Genomic DNA, 21,691 nt, shown 5'->3' with positions numbered 1-21,691 from the left:
CGACGGCGATTATTCTCTCGCTATCTCTAGAGGCCGCCTCAATATTCTTGGACTAGACAAAGAAAACATTTACAAACTGAAAAAGCTATGTTTGGCGAAAAACAAAAGCAGCAGAACCTGTAACAGTAAAAAAGCGAATAGAAATAAAGAACGACGCACATAGTTTAGATGTTAACAGAATGAGAAGACTAAGCGACAAAAGCTTCACCTTATTTTACATACGAATGGAAAAGCAACAGTATTCACAAAATTAAGGGACAAGTTACATCCAAGATTTGCATGAAGAGTGGATACAAATATATTGGCTGAATCGAGGAAATAAACAGGGAAATCATAACTGAAACAGAGAACGATGCATCTCTTGTAGCAGGAAATGAAGCACCTTGATTATAAAGTCGAGTTAACTTTATTTTGTGGTACACTCAATACTTTCGATTCGCAAAAGAAAATCAGCATAATAAATAAAAGCTGCCAAGACTGTTCCGTAATTTTCTTTTCAAATATTTAACGCGTATCTGAAGTCTCAGTAATGATGAATTACTGGTCACATACAATTAATGCACACACAAATGTAAGCGACAACGAGATAATGAAAAATGCGAATAGGAACGCACGTCAAGTACATATGTTGTCTTAGATGTTGCTCATAAAAAATTCACGCAAAAGAGTATACACAGGCAAGCGAAAATTGTGATCTTAAAGAAAGCTCTCAAAAGCGTGGTTTGAAGCCATTTGAGTACTACAGAAAAAGGTAAGATACATCAGGACTAACACTCAGGAAGCCTACACACGGGAATTTTTAGCAGCTGTTTCGTAAAACTTTTCAAAGAGTGTAGATATTATTGCACGCATACACTATTTACTGCGTCGCTGCTTCGAACGGAAGTCTAAATTATTTTTTTGAATTTGTGTACGCTTTCACAGACACTACTACTTATCACTATATAAATATTGTTTTACGTTAACGAATTTTTCTATAAATCCTCGTGGAAGAACTTATTTTTACTGTGTTTTTTTTAATAATTTACCTCTTGTTCGTTGCAGAGTCGACGGTCTATTCTGTCTTTAGACAACGCGACGCACTTACAATGACGCGCCCCTATGGCACAGGACATGACATACATATTAAACTCCACGTCTACACCCACGGCGTGCCTTGAATAACCAGCCTTTGGTTGGCGGCTGCTCGCTTTAGCACTGAGGGCTAACCGAGACGTCTTGAAGATGCCCGTGTACGTAAATGAACAATAGCTTAGCATTGTTCAGCTACTGGTTATTTGCATTCATAACAAAAGTTTGTATGATAAAGTCTTAAAATTCGAGTTTTTGTCCAAGGACAACCGGAGAAGCTTAATGGTCGCGTGCTGGGAAACTGACAACAGTCAAAACCTGGGGTACTGTGTGTAAGACAACACTTGTGCGTAACATCATTTTTTCCTACAGCGGTTGTGAATGCGGTTCTTTGATAAATTATTTTGAGACAAATATTGTTAAGTTATATAAAATTCACATTCTAGGATCAGAATATCACCCAAGAAAGTGAGTCTTTTATCCGCCTCCATTAGAGACGATGCTGGGGAATACAAATCACATATACAGCTTATAGCTACTCATACTTTCAGTTGAACACATGGTGAACAGGAAAAGCCTTTGCATTTCTCATCTCGTTCTTTGTATGAGATAATAAAACTCCAAGTGGCGTCGCTTTGTTGGTTGAAATTAAAAAATTAAGATTTTCTGCCCACATTTTTTTATTCTTTTCGAAAGACAATTCAAACTTATATTAGTAGCGGATTCGGATTTTTCCTGAGTTTCACTGTTCTGCGAGCTACCACGAAAGTCTAAAAAACAACGGAGATTCTAGCGTGCATAATATACATCACCTTTGGCTAACTCCTGATGCCTTACACTTGCTGCTAACGAGAAATATTGGTATTCTGTGTGCCGAGTACCAATAGAAGTCAGTCTCAGAAACAAATATAAAAGAGTCACAGCAAGGATCCATGCAACATGCTCTGGTGTCAACGATCAAATAATTGGAAGTGCAATCTCTGAATAACTAACGCTGATCCTCTCAATGAAGTTAGTATTAGTCTGGAAGAATTATTTCAGTGTCTCAGCAGATGAAGAGAGAGTTGCCTCAAGCTTTTAGGTAATCAACATTCAATACTTGTCAATGTCTGGCTCCGTTTCTCTGTCTCAATTACTTCGGGTCAGCCTAAGAAATCTGCTGAAATTTGTACGAATAAGCAAATTATCAGGAGACACAGCCCGACTTGTATCAGGAAAACTGCCAGAATCTAAGTTTTATCGTATCCTTCTAACCCAAGCCAATCCACTTCGTCTTATTCTTGGAGCAAAGTGCACAACGATAACCTGGCATCAAACTGTTAATACAAACATCGTTACACGAGCTTCACCCTTTACATGAACTCAGTTAGTAATGTAAATGCCAACGCCGTAATGTCGTATCCCAATATTTGTTTACAATTTGCAATAAAACACGTAAAGGCAGATGTTTTGAGGTACTAGGTATAAATATGTAGGTTATAAATGATGTTATTTGCGAACTTGAGTCTTTAAAAAAAGGGGGGAGAGATGATAGATAGATAGATAGATAGAGAGAGAGAGAGAGAGAGAGAGAGAGAGAGAGAGAGAGAGGGGGGGGGGGGGAAGAGGGAGAGAGGGAGAGAGAGTGGGAAAGAGAGTAAACGTAAGTCTAAATAGTTCTTCACATGACATTTTGCATAAAAAAACCACGATAATCAACGGAAAATTCATAGATCTACTCGAAAACACTCCTACTTAAGTTGATCAGTGCAGACTTCTTCTTAAAGAAGTGCGGTAGTTTTGTTACGCTTGTGCGTTATGATACACTGGACATAAAAAACACCGCGAAGGAGTTACCCGAATGGGACGTAAATCGATAGATGTGACATACATACACAAAAAAGATTACTTTTCAGAAAAACTGAATCATTCATTCACCACAAAGTGCTTCACAAATTGAGCAAGTCAATAACGCGTTGGTCCATCTCTGGCCCTCATGCAAAGAGTCATTCGACTTGGCATTGATTGATAAAATTGTTGGATGTCCTCTTGAGAGATATCGTGCCAAATTCTATCCAATTTGCGCGTGATGTGGCCAGAATCCCGAGTTGGTTGAGGGTCCTGCCCATAATGCTCCACATTTTCTCAAGTGAGGAGAGATCCGCGCACCTTGTTGGTCAAGGTAGGGTTTGGAAAACATAAGGACAAGCAGTAGAGACTCTCGCCGTGTGCGGTTGGGCATTACAGTGCCGAAATGTAAACCCAAGATGGTTTGCCATGATGGGCAGCATAACGGGGCATAGAATATCGTCGAGGTGCCGTTGTTCTGTGAAGTTGCTACGAAGAGAAATGCCATGCCAGACCATTATTATTGGGTGGTCTGGCCTTATGGCGAACGACACTCAGGTCGGTATCCCACCGCTACCTGGGGCGTCTCCAGACACGCCCTAGGTCCGGAATCTCGTTCACTGGAGTAGAATTGTCTTCAGCGATGAGTCCAGCTTTAAATTGAGCCTTGATGATTAGCACAGGCATTTCGGGAGATGGCCGTACAGTTGTGGGATACCAACCTGATTGTCACCCTCCATATGGCCTGACAACCAGGAGTGATTGTCTGGGGTGCCATTTATTTTCATAACAGGACCCCTTTGGTTGTCATCCGTGGCAGCCCTACAGAACAGTCAAAGATATTCTATGTTCCATTTTGTTGCCCATCACCTCAAGCCAGTCTGAGCTTAGATTCCAGCAAGATAATGCCCGACCGTACACAGCTAGAGTTTCTACTGCTAGCCTTCGTGCTTGCCAAACCCTATCTTGGCCAGCAAGGTCGCCTGATACCATCTCAATTGAAAACGTTTGGAGGATTACGCGCAGCGCCCTACAACTAGCTCGGAGGTTTGACGATCTAACGCGCTAGTCGGACACATTCTGGCACGATATCCCTCAGGAGGACATCCAGAAACTCTGTCACTCAATATCAAGGCGAATAACTGCTTGCACAATTGCCAGAGGTGGTGCAACCCGTTACTGACTTGCTCTATTTGTGAAGCTCTTTCTTTTGTAATTAAATGTGTCCTTTGAGACTCCCGTCTCGTTATTATCTCACGATAATGATCAAATATGATCGAAGCAGACTAAATCAATTAAGATTTGTGCCGCGGCCGGGACTCGAACCCGGGTCTTCTCGCTTACTAGGCAGATATGCTACCACTACACCACCGAGGCACTATGGGAGACATAGCTGCACGAACTACCTAGGTCGAGTTCCCTCCCCAACACAAACTTTAATTCATTTTCCCTTAATACCGTCACTATTGCCAGGGCAGGTAGCATATCTGCCTAGTAAGCAAGAAGACCCGGGTTCGAGTCCCGGCCGCGGCACAAATCTTAATTGATTTAGTCTGCTTCGATCATATTTGATCATTATCGTGAGATAATAACGAGACGGGAGTCTCAAAGGACACATTTAATTATAAGATCTGAGAAGATCACCATATGGTACAGCAGACGTCCCGCTACGTCCAATGCTGTGTAGCTCGCCAATACCGGCGAGCCCTGGCAATAGTGACGGTATTAAGGGAAAATGAATTAAAGTTTGTGTTGGGGAGGGAACTCGACCTAGGTAGTTCGTGCAGCTATGTCTGCCATAGTGCCTCGGTGGTGTAGTGGTAGCATATCTGCCTAGTAAGCAAGAAGACCCGGGTTCGAGTCCCGGCCGCGGCACAACTCTTAATTGATTTAGTCTGCTTCGATCATATTTGATCTCTTTCTTTTGAGTAAATCATCCAATTTTTCTGGGAGAGTGTATGACAGAAATGTGTCCTCGTCAAGGGTAAAACCACTGACTGCCGGAGCTGGCGCTGTTTTCCGCTTATATAACTACTATTGCGGTCTTTGGCACCAATCGTGGCTATATAAATGGAAAACTGTGCCATCCCCGGAACTTTTCTTCTTGTGCAACTACCTTCCCCACACACCATTACTACTCCTCAACCTCCGTCCTTCCCAATTCTGTATTCTCACTACCCGCTTCACTTCGTACCTATCATCTCCGTAGTTTCGCCACTTACCCCCGACAGAACCTCTATGCAACATATCCTCTCCTCCCAGAATGCTTTTTCAACTAGTGCAGGTCCTTCAGATTTTAAGTGCATGTGCAGTGCTCCAGTTTTTTTTCCTTGTTTTTGCATCACAGACGAACTTCACCTCATCATAACTGTGATTTTTAACTGTAAATATTCTTCGCCCTTTTAGCTGTCGGTCATTAATCTTTTTACCTTAAAATACAAACAGTCCTCACATTTTTATTTTTCTATCACATTTGTTATCTTTTTATGAGCACTATTCGCTGAAGAGTGCAGTATTATACCTATGACAGCCCCCCTCCCCCTATATGGGGCGTGTGGGGTGAAATAACAATAAAGAAGTAAAAACCACCCCCAGCAGTCAGTCACTAGTTTTACTCCTGACGACCATGGCAGAGATGACCATCGAAAGAGCGAGAATTTTATAGGAACTGATATGGCTTGAAAACTGAGAAGATTTTTTTCTGTAGGATAGAAGTTTGTTGCTTGTGGTCCACTTCTGGCCGAAATGTATGTGAGAAGAGGAAAGAATGCATAGATCTATGGCATTTGTGAAACAACTCAGTTTATGATTCATAGAAATAGATGTGATAAAGAACCAGAGCGAAGAAGGAGGAGACATTATTGAGTTGAAAGAAGAAATAAGTCATACGCCAAGAAAAATCGTCGACGTAAAACGTGGTGTCGACATGTCTGGGGCTGTTAATCGATTGCTAAAGAAACATGTCTGAGTTCATTCCATATGACAGCAACATTACAGTTACAAACGAAGTCACTGCAGGTGTCAGCAAAGAAGGACTGCACTCAACACAGATACTCAACACAGATCTCGAGGGCAGATGATTTATTAGCTGTAATGACTCCTACTAACGACCGAGAAGTCTGTCTTCTGCTTACAGCACCCATTCGATTCTAGTGGTAGAGTCTGCATTCATTGAGAGGGTCGCCAGCCTCATCATAATTTTCGCTGGCATTGAAACAATGGCCTCGGTTGTGCCGAATTTAACATGCCAATCAGAGTACGAGAAAAACAGATATTTCTGCACAGGTCAAACAAACTTTTTAGTAAGGGGCGCAGATACATTGTTCCACTTCTTCAAGACACTCCACGGCAGATAACAGATCAGCAAGAGAAAGCAGAGAATAAATTCCGGAATTGCTGAAGTAATAAGGAAGAAACTCTGGACATTTTTGTATTCGTTTACAAACGTGTCATCACGAATTAACACCAGGACAAAACATCAGAAAAGATGAAAGTCTGGACATTTTTGTATTCGTTTACAAACGTGTCATCACGAATTAACACCAGGACAAAACATCAGAAAAGATGAAAGTCTACAGAGAATTTTCTGACAGTAACGGGCATCTTTACTCCTTAACCAGGTAGCGTGTTTTTATAGTACGTCCGTTCAGCGATTGTTGATGTCTGTTGCTCAGCATTAAAATGACGACAAATCTGATGCGCTGTGGCACATACCTGCTTTTATGATCCACGTTAGTCTACTGCGCCTCATATTGTCGACATATTGTTGCCCACAGTGGTCGACTAAGGCCGCGCTGATTTTCTCCGGAATGAGGCACTCCCGGTATACCCTTTACACGGTGACAAGTGTAAGAGCCACTACACCTTTACTGGAGTGTCAAGCCGACAAGAGCCCACAGTAGTTATCTTTTGTTCAGTAGTTGAGTAGTATAACAGCGGAAAAGTGTCCGTACAGTCTAACACAACATTACATGCTGAAAGTTTCTAGACTGCAAGGCTTCAAGAGTTAGAACTAGGAAACCACAAACAGACGTAAGACGGATGGGAAGGTTAACTTACCGTTGTGACGGGTGTCCATCGTTCTGGGGATCTGAATTTGCGCGTGACAGCTACGGCACTTGGTGAAGCTGATAGGCAACTACATTACTGGCCATTAAGATTGCTACACTTGGAAGAAATGCAGATGATAAACGGGTATTCATTGGACAAATATATTATACTAGAACTCACATGTGATTACATTTTCACGCAATTTGGGTGCATAGATCCTGAGAAATCAGTACCCAGAACAACCACCTCTGGCCGTAATAACGGCCTTGATACGCCTGGGCATTGAGTCAAACAGAGCTTGGATGGCGCGTACAGGTACAGCTGCCCATGCAGCTTCAACACGATACCACAGTTCATCAAGAGTAGTGACTGGTGTACTGTGACGAGCCAGTTGCTCGGCCACCATTGACCAGACGTTGTCAATTAGTGAGAGATCTGAAGAATGTGCTGGTCAGGGCAGCAGCCGAACATTTTCTGTATCCAGAAAGGATCGTGCAGGACCTGCAACACGCGGTCGTGCATTATCCTGCTGAAATGTAGGTTTTAGCAGGGATCGAATGAAGCGTAGAGCCACGGGTCGTAACACATCTGAAATGTAACGTCCACTGTTCAAAGCGCCGACAATGCGAACAAGAGGTGACCGAGACGTGTAACCAATGGCACCCCAACCATCACGCCAGGTCATAAGCCAGTATGGCGATGACGAATACACACTTCCAATGTGCGTTCACCGCGATGTCGCCACACACCGATGCGACCATCATGATGCATCAGAACCTGGATTCATCCGAAAAAAATGACGTTTTGCCATTCGTGCGCCCAGGTTCGTCGTTGAGTGCACCAACCCAGGAGCCCTTGTCTTTGATGCAGCGTCAAGGGTAACCGCAGCCATGGTCTCCGAGCTGATAGTCCATGCTGCTGCAAACATCGTCGATCTGTTCGTGGCGCCGGCCGCGGTGGTCTAGCGGTTCTAGGCGCTCAGTCCGGAACCGTGTGACTGCTACGGTCGCAGATTCGAATCCTGCCTCGGGCATAGATGTGTGTGTTGTCGTTAGGTTAGTTAGGTTTAAGTAGTTCTAAGTTCTAGGGGACTGATGACCACAGATGTTAAGTCCCATAGTGCTCAGAGCCATTTGAACCATTTTTGAACTGTTCGTGCAGATGCTTGTTGTCTTGCAAACGTCACCATCTGTTGACCCAGGGATCGAGACGTGGCTGCACGATCCGTTACAGCCATGTGGATAAGATGCCTGTCATCTCGACTGCTAGTGATACGAGGCCGTTGGGATCCAGTACGGCGTTCCGTATTACTCTCCTGAACCCACTGATTTCATATTCTCCTCCCAGCCATTGGATCTCGACCAACTCGAGCAGCAATGTCGCGATACGATAAACCGCAATCGCGATAGGCCACAATCCGACCTTTATCAAAGTGGGACATGTGATGGTACGCATTTCTCCTCCTTACACGAGGCATCACAACAACGTTTTGTCAGGCAACGCCGGTCAACTGCTGTTTGTGTATGAGAAATCGGTTGGAATCTTTCCTTATGTCAGCACGTTGTAGGTGTCGCCACCGGGCCGGCCGAAGTGGCCGAGCGGTTCTAGGCGCTACAGTCTGTAGCCGCGCGACCGCTACGGTCGAAGGTTCGAATCCTGCCTCGGTCATGGATTTGTGTGATGTCGTTAGGTTAGTTAGGTTTAGGTAGTTCTAAGTTCTAGGGGACTGATGACCTCAGAAGTTAAGTCCCATAGTGCTCAGAACCTCTCTCTCTCTCTCTCTCTCTCTCTCTCTCTCTCTCTCTCTCTCTTTTTTTTTTTTTTTTTTTTTTTTTTTTGTCGCCACTAGCGCCAACCTTGTGTGAATGCTCTGAAAAGCTAATCATTTTCATATCACAGCATATTCTTCCTGACGGTTAAATTTCGCGTCTGTAGTACGTCATCTTCGTGGTGAAGCAATTTCAATGGCCAGTAGTGCAGCTTCTAGGCTATCGAGGGATCGCCCTCTGTGGCGAATAAGCGGTGCACGGCCGGGGCGAGGAGCTCTCTCTGTCGGCCTGTCACTTGGCGCAAGTGAGACCTTCCTGTTCACCGCGGAAGTAGTGAGTTGCGGCTCGGGGATAATAGAGCAAAGTGTTAACGGTTGGTGTCCGTGACCAAATGGTTGAACTTCAGTTTTCGTACGTTGGTTTCCAGGGGATGAGTTTCAATTATCGGTTTGATACCAGTGTATTATGATAGCGGAATGTGCCGTTAACGCAAAAAGCAGATACCCGGTTATTGAATGAAACCGTTCATTTAAGTTGAGTTGATAGATTCTGTGTCGTGCCTGCGGTCTGCCATTGTCATACTTCAGCGTCGTCGCCGTAGTTGGTGCTAGTTTTCTGTAGAGACGCTCTCGTCGACGAAAATACACCGAAGAGCCAAAGAAACTGGAACACCGGCCTCATATCGTGTAGGGCCCCTGCGAGCACGCAGAATTGCCGTAACTCGACGTGGCGTGGACCCGACTAATGTCTGAAGTAGTGCTAGAGGGAACTGACACTATGAATCCTGCAAGGCTGTCCATAAATCCGTAAGAGTGCGAGGGGTGGAGATCTCTTCTGAACAGCACGTTGCAAGTGATCCCAGATATTCTGAATAACGTTCATGTATGGGGAGTTTGGTGGCCAGCAGAAGTGTTTAAACTCAAAAGAGTGTTCCTGGAGCCCCTCTGTAGCAATTCTGGACGTGTGTGATGCCGCATTGCCCTGCTGGAATTGCCCAAGTTCGTCGGAATGCAAAATTGATATGAACGGATGCAGGTCATCAGACGGGATGCTTACGTACGTGTGACCTGTCAGCGTCGTATCTCGACGTATCAGGGGTCACATATCACTCCAACTGCACACGATCCCCACCATTACAGCGCCTCTGCCAGCTTGAACCCTGCTGACATGCAGGGTCCATGGATCCATGAGGTTGTCTCCATACCCGTACACATACGTCAGCTCGATACTATTTGAAACGAGAATCGTCCGACAAGGCAACATGTTTCCAGTCATCAACAGTCCAATGCCGGTGTTGACGGGCCCAGGTGAGGCATAAAGCTTTGTGTCATGCAGTCATCAAGTGTGCCTGAGCGGGCCTTCGGATGCGGAAGCCCATATCGATGATGTTTCGTTGAATAGTTCGCACGCTGACACTTGTTGATGACGCTGCACTGAAATCTGCAGCAATTTGCGGAAGTGTTCCAATTCTGTCACATTGAACGATTCTCTTCAGTCGTCGTTGGTGCCGTTCTTGAAGGATCTTTTCCCGGCTGCAGCGACGCCGGAGATTTTATGCTTTAACGGATTCCTTATATTCACGATACACTCGTGAAATATTCGTACGGGAAAATACCCACTTCACCGCTATCTCGAAGATGCTGTGTCTCATCGCTCTTGCGCCGACCATAACATCACGTTCAGACTCACTTAAATCTTGATACCCTGCCGTTTTAGCAGCAGTAATCACGCCTCAACATATGATAGACACTTAGTTGTTTTGATCTCTTGTATCTTTCTTTTTTCAAGGAAGACACTGCAGTCCCGACTGATCACCAGAGCAGTTTACACACTTTGGAGGAGATGAACAACAAACACCTTCATGGGCAGCCTCACCACATTTGCTACAAGAGGCTGCTCGCTTACAACCTGAGGTGGTGTGCCCAAAGCGCCGGCATGTGAAACGGCGTATTGGGTTAGGAAAAAAAGGCCGCACACTGAAGCGAACTAAACCAGCCCTAACATGCTCTGGAAGTTTTGTGCTGCTGAAAGCCAGTATAAATAAGCTGGATTTCACAAGATCGCCATCCACCCAATTTATTATGTTCTGTACGTCAACGATGCCTTCTTAGGACCACTCAGCTTTCAGTTCTTCTAGGGGAATGTCAACCAGATTACTGCAAGTCACAACACCTTTGCCATAGTTCAAGGTGTTGTGCGGTTCACTTTCTGTTGCATATTCCCCAAGGAACTGAGCTTACTGGATATTCTTCACTTGATGGAAACTGTATGTTTCTAGCAACAGGGTTCCATTTTGCAAGCGCTTGACAGATTTTAAGTTTCCAGCGAGTCCCACTAACCCTTTTTGCGTGTAAAAAGGTGAAACTTTCTCAAAGTTCCCTTTTTATGTTTAATTATAAGAAACACATTCTGGCCACCAGCATGTGTTCTGCTACTCGATACTGATTGAGTCTGCGTAATTCCCAGATATGGAAGACTGGCTACATGTGCCCTCTTGTTTGTGGTGTTTCGGTATTAGTGCCTACAAGCAATCCACCCTATCAGCTGGGAGGAGGAAGAGATTATTTGGAAGGATCCATGCTAGACCCACGAGCACCTAGGAAAATAAAACTCCACCTAGACAGAGCTCCACATGCTTAGGTAAGTCTTATACAGCTAAGGTGTGAGAGATCCCCAGGAGTTGCCCGCTACCGACTTTCCACTTCAACAGCAATGCATCTCACTGGCGCTCAGCACACCTTAAGATTGAGGATTTTTTTTATAGAGGTTTTTGCAATCCTCGCGATCCTGACGGTCAAGCCAAGATCCTTGTTCCCTGTGACATACAACATTCTACCGTCACATTGCACACTGGTCGCTGAGGCATGCCGAGAGCATATGGTGACGGGGGACTGGCGACGCTTACCAGTCCCCAGCTTAGGTACCCCAGGGTCGCCAAGTCTGTACTCAGCAAATGAATGATGAGCCCCAGAAAGATCTTCTGGCTACCCTGACGTCCCTGTTTCCTTTCTATTTGCACATGATCCAAAGAGTTCAAATGGCTCTGAACTACTTAAACCTAACTAACCTAAGGGCACCACACAACACCCAGTCATCACGAGGCAGACAAAATCTCTGACCCCGCCGGGAATCGAACCAGGGAACCCGGGCGCGGGAAGCGAGAACGCTACCACAGGAACCACAAGCTGGACACACATGATCCCTTCCCCTTGACTGGACTGTGCTGTTTGTGTTGTCCCCCCCCCCCCCCTTGATTTCTGCCATCCTAGATTATGAGACTGGTGGCCTCACTGTATGGTCCCCTCACCCAAATCAACCAACGAACCATCAACATGAGCTGATTGCTGATTGCCTTGCACCTCAAACCACTGTAGCATGACTCTTGTCGAGTGACACAGACAGTTATACATCTGGAACATGGCGCCACACTCAGGAAAGATATCGAGCATGACGCAGTCGACAATACTCTTCACGTAGCCTACAGCTGTCATGGTGCTGTCGATTACCATCACAGGTGACATGGAACCTCAGGTGCCATAGAGTAGTGAATATTTTGACCAACTGTTAACATGGATGACGGCGTATCTGGACACGACTATCGAGCTTGGGTAACATAAAACATGATTCTTTCAATCAGGCGACACCCATGCAATCGTAATTGATTATGTCGTTGGATCAACATAGGAAAACATACGGGTCGTCTGCTGTGGAGACCCGTGTTCAGCAATGCGTGCAGCACAGTGTGTTCAGAAACACGTGAGTCTGCACCAGTATTGAACTGTGTCGTCTGATATGCCACAGATCACCGACTATTCTGTTTCACAGAGTTGACAAGTCTCCGACGAGATGTGGACATCGAACATCTTGTTGCCTACTTGCGATTTCACCAAACTTCAACAAGTTTCCACACATGCTCAAGACAGTAACACGTGAACAGCTGACTGGCTTCACAGTTTCAGAGATGATCATTCCCGGGCTCCGTGCCATAACAATCTGCTCTTTGCCAAAGTTGTTTATGACAGTGGACTTACACATTTTTGGCCCCTCTCGTCTCTAGAATGATTCCCCATTTGTCTCTTCTCCGCTTATACATTTTCCTCGCCGCGCCACGTGCCAGAAACAACACTAAGCAGCATTCGGTCTCATCTTTGGGCAGTGATCGTAATGTTCTGAACCGTCGGCGTATATCGTCGTATAACGTAAATCGGAAATTAGTTGAAAGGTTTAGTTCCTTTTTGAGCCGGCAAAGAACTGTGGCCAGAAAGCTTCCCAATAAAACAGAGACGTTACAACACCATGGCAGTTAATAAATTCGAACAACCTTCCGCTGTATTTTATTTACCCTAAACAAAGGTGTGTGGTCTCCGTAAATAAAAAGCACTCCGTCTTCAGGCCACGAGTGCCTACCGGGACCATCCGACCGCTGTGAAATCCTCAGTGGAGGATGCAGATAGGAGGGGCGTGGGGTCAGCACACCGCTCTCCCGGTCGTTATGATAGTATTCTTGACGGAAGCCGCTACTATTCGGTCGAGTAGCTCCTCAATTGGCATCACGAGGTTGAGTGCATCCCGAAAAATGGTAACAGTGCATGGCGGCCTGGATGGTCACCCACGCCCTACGCCCGACAGCGGTTAACTTCGGTGATCTCACGGGAACCGGTGTAGCCACTGCGGCAACGCCGTTGCCTCGGTGTTGTCTAGCATGCGGAAAAAGATTAAATTGGTAATTTTAAGTAATTAAAGTCAGAAACGACATGATTCGCCATTATAGCGGACGACCACTTGAACACTGCGTGTTAAAGCAATTTTGGTGACATATACAGACTGTCAGGAAAACAGGTACAGATATTGTGATAAGTGGTACCGTAATGTGTACCCACCTCAGTTTGTTAGTTGTTACTTCTGTACGTATGTCTTGCATCCACGTGACCACACTTTAATAGCTGAATTGCTGCCCAGGGGAAAATAAACATTAGTGGCTTGCTTATACCACTCGTTCTTTGAGGGACTAACATTAGTAGACGAGGGTGATTCGGATTGCCCTCCTAGCCCTAGTATCGACAGAGAGTACGCGACACAGATACAGGAGCTCCAGGAGACAGCCACAGCTCGCGCCCGCGCGGTGCAACACGTGAGGTGGCGCCGCCGCTGACGAATGTTCACCGATAAACCACATCCCGGCGATTGTGCCCAGTCTGTCGCCAGTCACTGAAGTCTTCGACAGCACCGTATTTTGCCGCTGCCTGATTAAAGTTTTGTGATTTGGACTTTCCCCTGGATTGTGCTATAGTCTATGTTTAGACGACTCAGTTACGCTTTAGACTTGTGTCGGTTATTAACTGACCTCGTGATCTCCGCTGTCAACCACCTCTGAAATCGTCTGTTTCGTTCGGCCGGTTTCTTCGTTACCACCAGTGAGAGTAATCGTAAACTATTTCTACCTATGCAGGATAGGAGAGACAACTAACCATCCTAAATCCGGAGTGGGAAGGAGAGCCTGGACCCCGGCACGAATCCGCCCGGCGGATTTGTGTCGAGGTCCGGTGAGCCGGCCAGTCTGTGGACGGTTTTTAGGCGGTTTTCCATCTGCCTCGGCGAATGCGGGCTGGTTCCCCTTATTCCGCCTCAGCTACACTATGTCGCCGATTGCCGCGCAAACAAGTTCTCCACGTACGCGTACACCACCATTACTCCACCACGCAAACATAGGGGCCACACTCGTCTAGTGTGGGTCGTTCCCTGGGGGTCCACCGGAGGCCGAACCGCAAAATAACCCTGGGTTCGGTGTGGGGCGGCGGAGGGGTGAAGTGGACTGCGGTAGTCGTCGTGGGGTTGTGGACCATTGCGGCTGCGGCGGGGACGGTGCCTCTCTATCGTTTCTAGGTCCTCGGTTAACAACCATCCTAAAAACATACTACTCAGAATAGCTGTAATTATTACTCTGCAAATGAAGTAAATAATAATGTATGTTGTTCGGTGCACTGTCGCCAGTCATCACTAGAAATATCTGCACTTATACCCCTAACATTCACAAGTAGACGACACTGTCAGGAAAATTTGTTTTATGTTCATAACACGTTTCAGTATAGCTATTTATATACAACAGATATCACACACAACGACAGCCTACTGTGTAGCGGATATGCGTAATCCACAACATTTGGAAGAGAATATTAAGTTCAGAGACAGAGCCGGCCAGTGTGGCCGAGTGGTTCTAGGCGCTACAGTCTGGAACCGCGCGACCGCTACGGTAGCAGGTTCGAATCCTGCCTCGGGCATGGATGTGCGTGATGTCTTTAGGTTAGTTAGGTTTTAGTAGTTCTAAGTTCTAAGGGACTGATGACCACAGCAGTCAAGTCCCATTGTGCTCAGTACCATTTTTCCACAGACAGATTTAATATCTTATTTTTGTTTTCGTAGTAATTATCATGTATTAATGTTCGTTTTGATTTGCAATAAATAGGAAACAACGGCTGTACAAGGGTCAAGCCTGGAACCCTCTTCACGTACATCAGGTACATCGCGATCTGAGTCTCCCAACCATTCGAATATATAATGACGTTTCTGGTGTGAAACTTTCTGGCAGATTAAAGCTGTGTGCCGCACCGGAAACCGAAACTGCCTTTCCTGGGCAAGTACTCTACTAGCTGAATTATCAAAGCACGACTCACGACCCAGCCTTCACAGCACTACTTCCTTTAGTACCTCCTCTAAGTTTCTGCTTGACAATAAGTTTATGAAATTAATATCCAAGACACCACTTTGGTAGCTTAAAACTTTTTCTGCTAGGTCTACTGATTATGTAGATCCAAATTTTGCTGACTAAAAACATGGCGGCCAGTACTGAGAAGAAGCATCGCACGGAATGCTAAATTATCTGATGTCCTCCCTGCGAGCAACACAAAGTTGCGTCAGCAGCCACCTGCCCGCGCCTGCGCAAGTTTAGGTTGCGCTGCAATGCGCGCCGCGGCAGACGCAGCTACACAGCACTGCAGCCGCGGCCAGCGCTGCAGGAACAACGAAGTACCTAGCGACGCCGCCAGATGTCATTCAACTAACGAAATTTGGAAGGGGCCTTCGGAAATACTCATTTTTTCGTGTTACGGATACATGGCACGAGGTACAACAAGAATAAGAGTTTCATATTCATTTCCAACAATTTATTGAGTCCCTCGAACGATGAAAGTGACAGTATTTTTTTACCTGCGATCTATTATTGTGAACAGAATACGGAAGCTGAAACGTAACTTCATCTGGAAAAGCCTGGGGCGAGCGATATGCGATCTCCAACAAAGTTTTCACATAAATACATACACACACACAAACCGATGATTCTAGACTTAGCAGCACAAATACCCGCAATTTGTGGAAACTGCAATGGGAGAATGATGCATACCACACAGCAACTGTACACTACTGGCCATTAAAATTGCTACACCACGAAGATGACTTGCTACAGACAGGAAGAAGTTGCTGTGATATGCAAATGATTAGCTTTTCAGAGCATTCACAAAAGGTTGGCGCCGGTGGCGACACCTAAACGTGATGACATGAGGAATTTTTCAAACCGATTTCTCATCCACAAACAGCAGTTGACCGGCGTTGCCTGGTGAAATGCGTACCATCACGTTTCCGACTTTGATAAAGGTCGGATTGTAGCCTATAGCGATTGCGGTTTACCGTGTCGCGATATTGCTGCTCGTGTTGGTCGAAATCCAATGACTGTTAGCAGAATATGGAATCGGTGGGTTCAGGAGGATAATACGGAACGCTGTGCTGGATACCAACGGCCTCGTATCACTAGTAGTCGATATGACAGGCATCTTATCCGCATAGCTGTAACGGATCGTGCAGCCACGTCCCGATCCCTGAGTCAACAGATTGGGACGTTTGCAAAACAACCATCTGCACGAACAGTTCGGCGACGTTTGCAGCGGCATGGACTATCAGCTCGGAGACCATGGCTGAGGTAACCATTGACACTGCATCACAGACAGGAGCGCCTGCGATGGTGTACTCACCGACGAACCTGGGTGCGCGAATGGCAAAACGTCATTTTTTTCGGATAAATCCAGGTTCTGTTTACAGCATCATGATGGTCGCATCCGTGTTTGGCAACATCGCGGAGAACACACATTGGAAGCGTGTATTCGTCATCGCCATACTGGCGTATCACCCGGCGTGATGGCATAGGGTGCCATTGGTTACACGTCTCGGTCACCTCTTGTTCGCATTGACTTCACTTTGAACAGTGGGCGTTACATTTCACAAGAGTTACGACCCGTGGCTCTACCCTTCATTCGATCCCTGCGAAACCCTACATTTCAGCAGGATAATGCACGACCGCATGTTGCAGGTCCTGTACAGGCCTTTCTGGATACAGAAAATGTTCGACTGCTGCCATGGCCAGCATATTCTCCAGATCTCTCACCAATTGAAAACGTCTGGTAAATGGTGGCCGAGCAACTGGCTCGTCACAATACGCCAGTCACTACTCCTGATGAACGCCATCCAAGCTCTGTTTGACTCAATGCCCAGGCGTATCAAGGCCGTTATTACGGCCAGAGGTGGTTGTTCTGGGTACTGTGTTCTCAGGATCTATGCACCAAAATTGCGTGAAAATGTAATCACATGTCAGTTCTAGTATAATATATTTGTCCAATGAATACCCGTTAATCAACTGCATTTCTTTTTGGTGTAGCAATTTGAATGGCAAGTAGTGTATTATTGTGAACACAATATGGAAGCTGAAACGTAACTTCATCTGGAAAAGCCTGGGGTGAGCGATATGCGATCTCCAACAAAGTTTTCAGATAAATACACAATTCCCACACAAAATAAAACGATGGTCCTAGAATTAGCAGCACAAATACCCGCAATTTGTGTAAATTGCAATAGGAGAATGATGATTGCCACACAGCAAATGTATCTCCTGCTCCGAAAAAAATACACGTCGAAAGGGCTTTCCAGTGTTCAAAATAAAATACCTGCAGGTAAATCGGAAAGAAAGTAGATAAAATGTTCTCAGACTTACAGCCGCGTCAAATCGTTACCGAGGAGCTTTCGATCAAGCACACCTTAACTCGTATCGAGTGGACGGACTGCTGACGGGCTCCTGGTGTGTCTTGATATACTCTAGCTGCCGGCTGTGACGTCATTGGTGCTTGCAGCATTGCCATATATGGGCACACGTTGACTCCGCCTTCGATGCGCCCGCTTCAACCTCGCGATCATTGGATCTCACACCGAGCTGATCTGCAGGCCACCGTGTGTATTAACGGTGTTATCGGCGATTTTTAGTTTGATGACTTCTTTAATTACACAGTCCCCGAAGCCGTTAGTACGAGCAACGACTGGGGTTTCGTTAAATTTTGTACGGTGACCGTTTTCTCAGCTAACGCGGATTTTTCGAGACAGGGAAGGCGATAAAACCTCTCATATCACTTCCTGCGTTCTCCTACAGTACGCACACTCGCTAGCTGTCTTACGGACCCCAGGTCTTCAGCAGCCCGTCAGCAGTTATTCCACTCGACAGTGGCCAAGGACTGCTTGGTCGAAAACTCGTCGTATTTTAACCACTTGACGCGGTCGGAGAACCGAGAACATTTTAATCAGCGTTACCGCCGCGAACCACAAGCACCGGTACAGCCTCAGTGTGTCGTCGCCGTAGACATTGTCGAGATATCTCTGCACGGAAATGCGGAAGTAAGCTGGAGCACCATAACGTAGTAGCCACATTACCCTTCGTATCACCAAAGGCACATCTTCCAGAATGGGAAGCAGAGCCACACATAGGAAGTGGAGATATTACTCGGCTACGTGGCGTTATGGAAAGATCACTGGTCTCACGAGGTGGTCGCCAATAATCACCGCCCACAAAATGAGCCTGAACGGGTGCTGATCGGTCGCTGACACTAAACCACTAAAACACCAGTACAGATAGAACATACCTACTTGCCTGATGTGATATCATATGCGCTTTCAATAAATGAAACCTGCACTGTCAACGATCTTTTATCTCCACCTTCAAGTGGATGTAGCTCCCCTGGAACTGATTTCCAGCAGTGTGCAGATATGGTCTCTATCGCTACTTATTCTATCAGGCATCGTTTCCTGCATTTTTTCCCATTTAGCAAAATCAGTCTGTACGATTTGATGGTTCAAATGGCTCTGAGCACTATGGGACTTAACATCTATGGTCATCAGTCCCCTAGAACTTAGAACTACTTAAACCTAACTAACCTAAGGACACCACACAACACCCAGCCATCACGAGGCCGAGAAAATCCCTGACCCCGCCGGGAATCGAAACCGGGAACCCGAGCGTGGGAAGTGACAACGCTACCGCACGACCACGAGATGCGGGCGTATGATTTGACATGCTCCAGATGTTCACTACTAATCTTGTAATCAGATACTGTCAAGTTCTATCTCTGTGTTATAGGTATTACCTTATAAACGGGGATCAAAAAAAGTTCCCGTCTGAAGGCGTTGCTGCAGCGTACATACAACGTAGTGCGACTTCTATGCGGGTATATAAGCACCAACATGTAGACATAGGATTACTCTGGCATTCGTGGCTTTCCAACGTGTTTTGCTATTTAGGGAGCATAATAACTGATGATGGTCGAAATAGAGAGAATATAAAATGTAGACTGGTAGTGGCAAGGAAAGCATTTCTGAAGAAGAGAAATTTGTTAACATCGAGTATAGATTTAAGTTTCAGGAAGTCGTTTCTGAAAGTATTTGTATGGAGTGTAGCCATGTATGGAAGTGAAACATGGACGATAAATAGTCTGGACGAGAAGAGAATAGAAGCTTTTGAGATGTGGTGCTACAGAAGAATGCTGAAGATTAGATGGGTAGATCACATAACTAATGAGGAGGTACTGAACAGAATTGGGGAGAAGAGGAGTTTGTGGCACAACTTGACAAGAAAAAGGGACCGGTTGGTAGGACATGTTTCGAGGCATCAAGGGATCACAAATGTAGCATTGGAGGGCAGCGTGGAGGGTAAAAATCGTAGAGGGAGACCAAGAGATGAATACACTACGCAGATTCAGAAGGATGTAGGTTGCAGTGAGTACTGGGAGATGAAGAAGCTTGCACAGGATAGAGTAGCATGGAGAGCTGCATCAAACCAGTCTCAGGACTGAAGACCACAACAACAACAACAACAACAACAACAACAGAGGCAGCATAGATCAGTATTTCTACAGGGGACTTCGTTCGACTTTTTGAGTACATGCCACGTCGAACTGCTGCCTTACGCTGTGTAAAAGGAGGTCCGACACGATATTCCGAGGTATCCTCAGTGTATGTCTGAGCATCCTGTTATGTTTTAAAATGCATCAAGGAGCTGCTCAGTAACTGCACATAAAAACCAACATCGAAATGGACCGGAAATCGAGATTCATGAGGAACGTAGAAATGGAGTTCAACTGTACTACGAATTGTAGTGATTTCTTGATCTCTTTATGAAGAGGAAGTTAGATGACGCAACTCTGCAAACGGCTGCTGTCAGATATGACGACCATCCACCGTGGTAAGGTTCTCATACAACCGGATGGAGTTAAATATTCCGCAAGGCACTTTTCGCACGTACTGGAGACAAGGAACGTTCCACGTTTGCGACAGAAGGCACTGCATAAAGGAACTTCATGGATGCTGATGGTTTTCATAAATACTTAAAACAAATTGCATTCAACTTTTAGCAAAACAGTAGAACAATTCTAAATCTACGTCGTGCCTAGTCAATTTCGATGACAAAATTCTACAACAGATATATTAGGAGCGATAATCCTCTTTTGATGCATGGTACAGTGTACACGCATCAAACAAATTTGCCTGTTACCACTTACTGCGACTTTTTATCTGACAGGACAGCTTGTCACAATTATCACACTAGAGTTGCTTTATCATTTATTAGTTGACGATGAAATTTTACTGAAATAGCAGCAAACAACTCAGCATGAATTTTTCGTTCCCACAACACCACAACAAGATCTCACCTTTTTCTTCTCCCCTGGCTTCCGCTTAGTGTTGCTGCCGCGCCCCTCTCCCCATGACCACTATCGGATGCTGCAACTACTGTAACTACATCGCCACCACAAACACAGCAAAGTTAAGGCACTAGGACTGCAAACACACTCCACCGATACCGGTACGTCGCTAAAATGGTAGTGCCAGCTTTCTTCATTTACAGCGAACCCCTTGAAAAGTCTATTGGACCGCAGAATGACGTCTCAGAGTGTACAACATCATTTCAAGAGCTTCTTTGACATTTCACTTAGATACAGAGCAAAATTCAAGCAAAATTCCAAATATAATCATAAATGCGACATATACCCATTCGTTGCCTTATTTATACCGAGTATGATACCACTTCTAAGCTTCTAGTGCGTATCTCAAGCCAAACAGTGACAGTTTTTTGCTAATATTATCAAATGTGTCGTCGAATCAGAATCCAATTACAGTATACATTGTCATCTCCGATTTCTAGAACACGAAATTCAGTGTGATCACTGAGTGGACTAATGCTGTGACGGCATTTTGTTTGCAACAGTCGGCTCAATTACGTCTGATGACGTCATGAAAAGCCAAAGAAATTAGATATTCTACGAGTGATTATATCGTTCCTTGTGATGAAAGGGAACTAACAGCGAGATCGTTCACGCTGGAAGGTAAACAACTCTATATATTCCTCCGGGTCCTCTTACAATAGAAGTCGGTGTTCCATTTGTATTTAAAAGCTTAGCGTACCACTCTGATTAGGATGGTGAAAGCATTCGATTATGTTACTCTCAGTTTCCCCCCTATCGGACTTCAAAAATGTACGTGAGGTCCCTCAACAGAATGCATAAAATAATATGCAGCATCACAATAGGCACATTTGGCAAAAGCAATACCTGGCCAGTGCTCAGGGTCACAGTTTTGAGCTGCAAAATCAAATGCCACTTGAACCACTTTCTAGA

At 45.4% G+C, this 21,691-nt stretch overlaps 1 protein-coding gene and 2 non-coding genes across 6 annotated transcripts in view; 1 reads left to right on the top strand and 2 right to left on the bottom strand.

Moving 5' to 3' along the window:
• LOC126299499 (dedicator of cytokinesis protein 3) overlaps nt 1-21,691 on the bottom strand; it is a 951,484-nt gene that overhangs the window by 514,750 nt on the left and 415,043 nt on the right. The gene's annotated exons all lie outside the window — the stretch shown is intronic.
• On the bottom strand, nt 4,204-4,275 carry Trnat-agu (transfer RNA threonine (anticodon AGU)). The gene has a single exon. It is a non-coding gene; the product is annotated as a tRNA-Thr (tRNA).
• Nucleotides 4,702-4,773, top strand: Trnat-agu (transfer RNA threonine (anticodon AGU)). Its single transcript has one exon. It is a non-coding gene; the product is annotated as a tRNA-Thr (tRNA).

Source organism: Schistocerca gregaria, chromosome X, assembly GCF_023897955.1.
Source record: "Schistocerca gregaria isolate iqSchGreg1 chromosome X, iqSchGreg1.2, whole genome shotgun sequence".
NCBI classification, from domain to species: domain Eukaryota; kingdom Metazoa; phylum Arthropoda; class Insecta; order Orthoptera; family Acrididae; genus Schistocerca; species Schistocerca gregaria.
The sequence above is the reverse complement of the archived record's forward strand: the minus strand, read 5'-3'. Positions and strand labels throughout refer to the sequence as shown.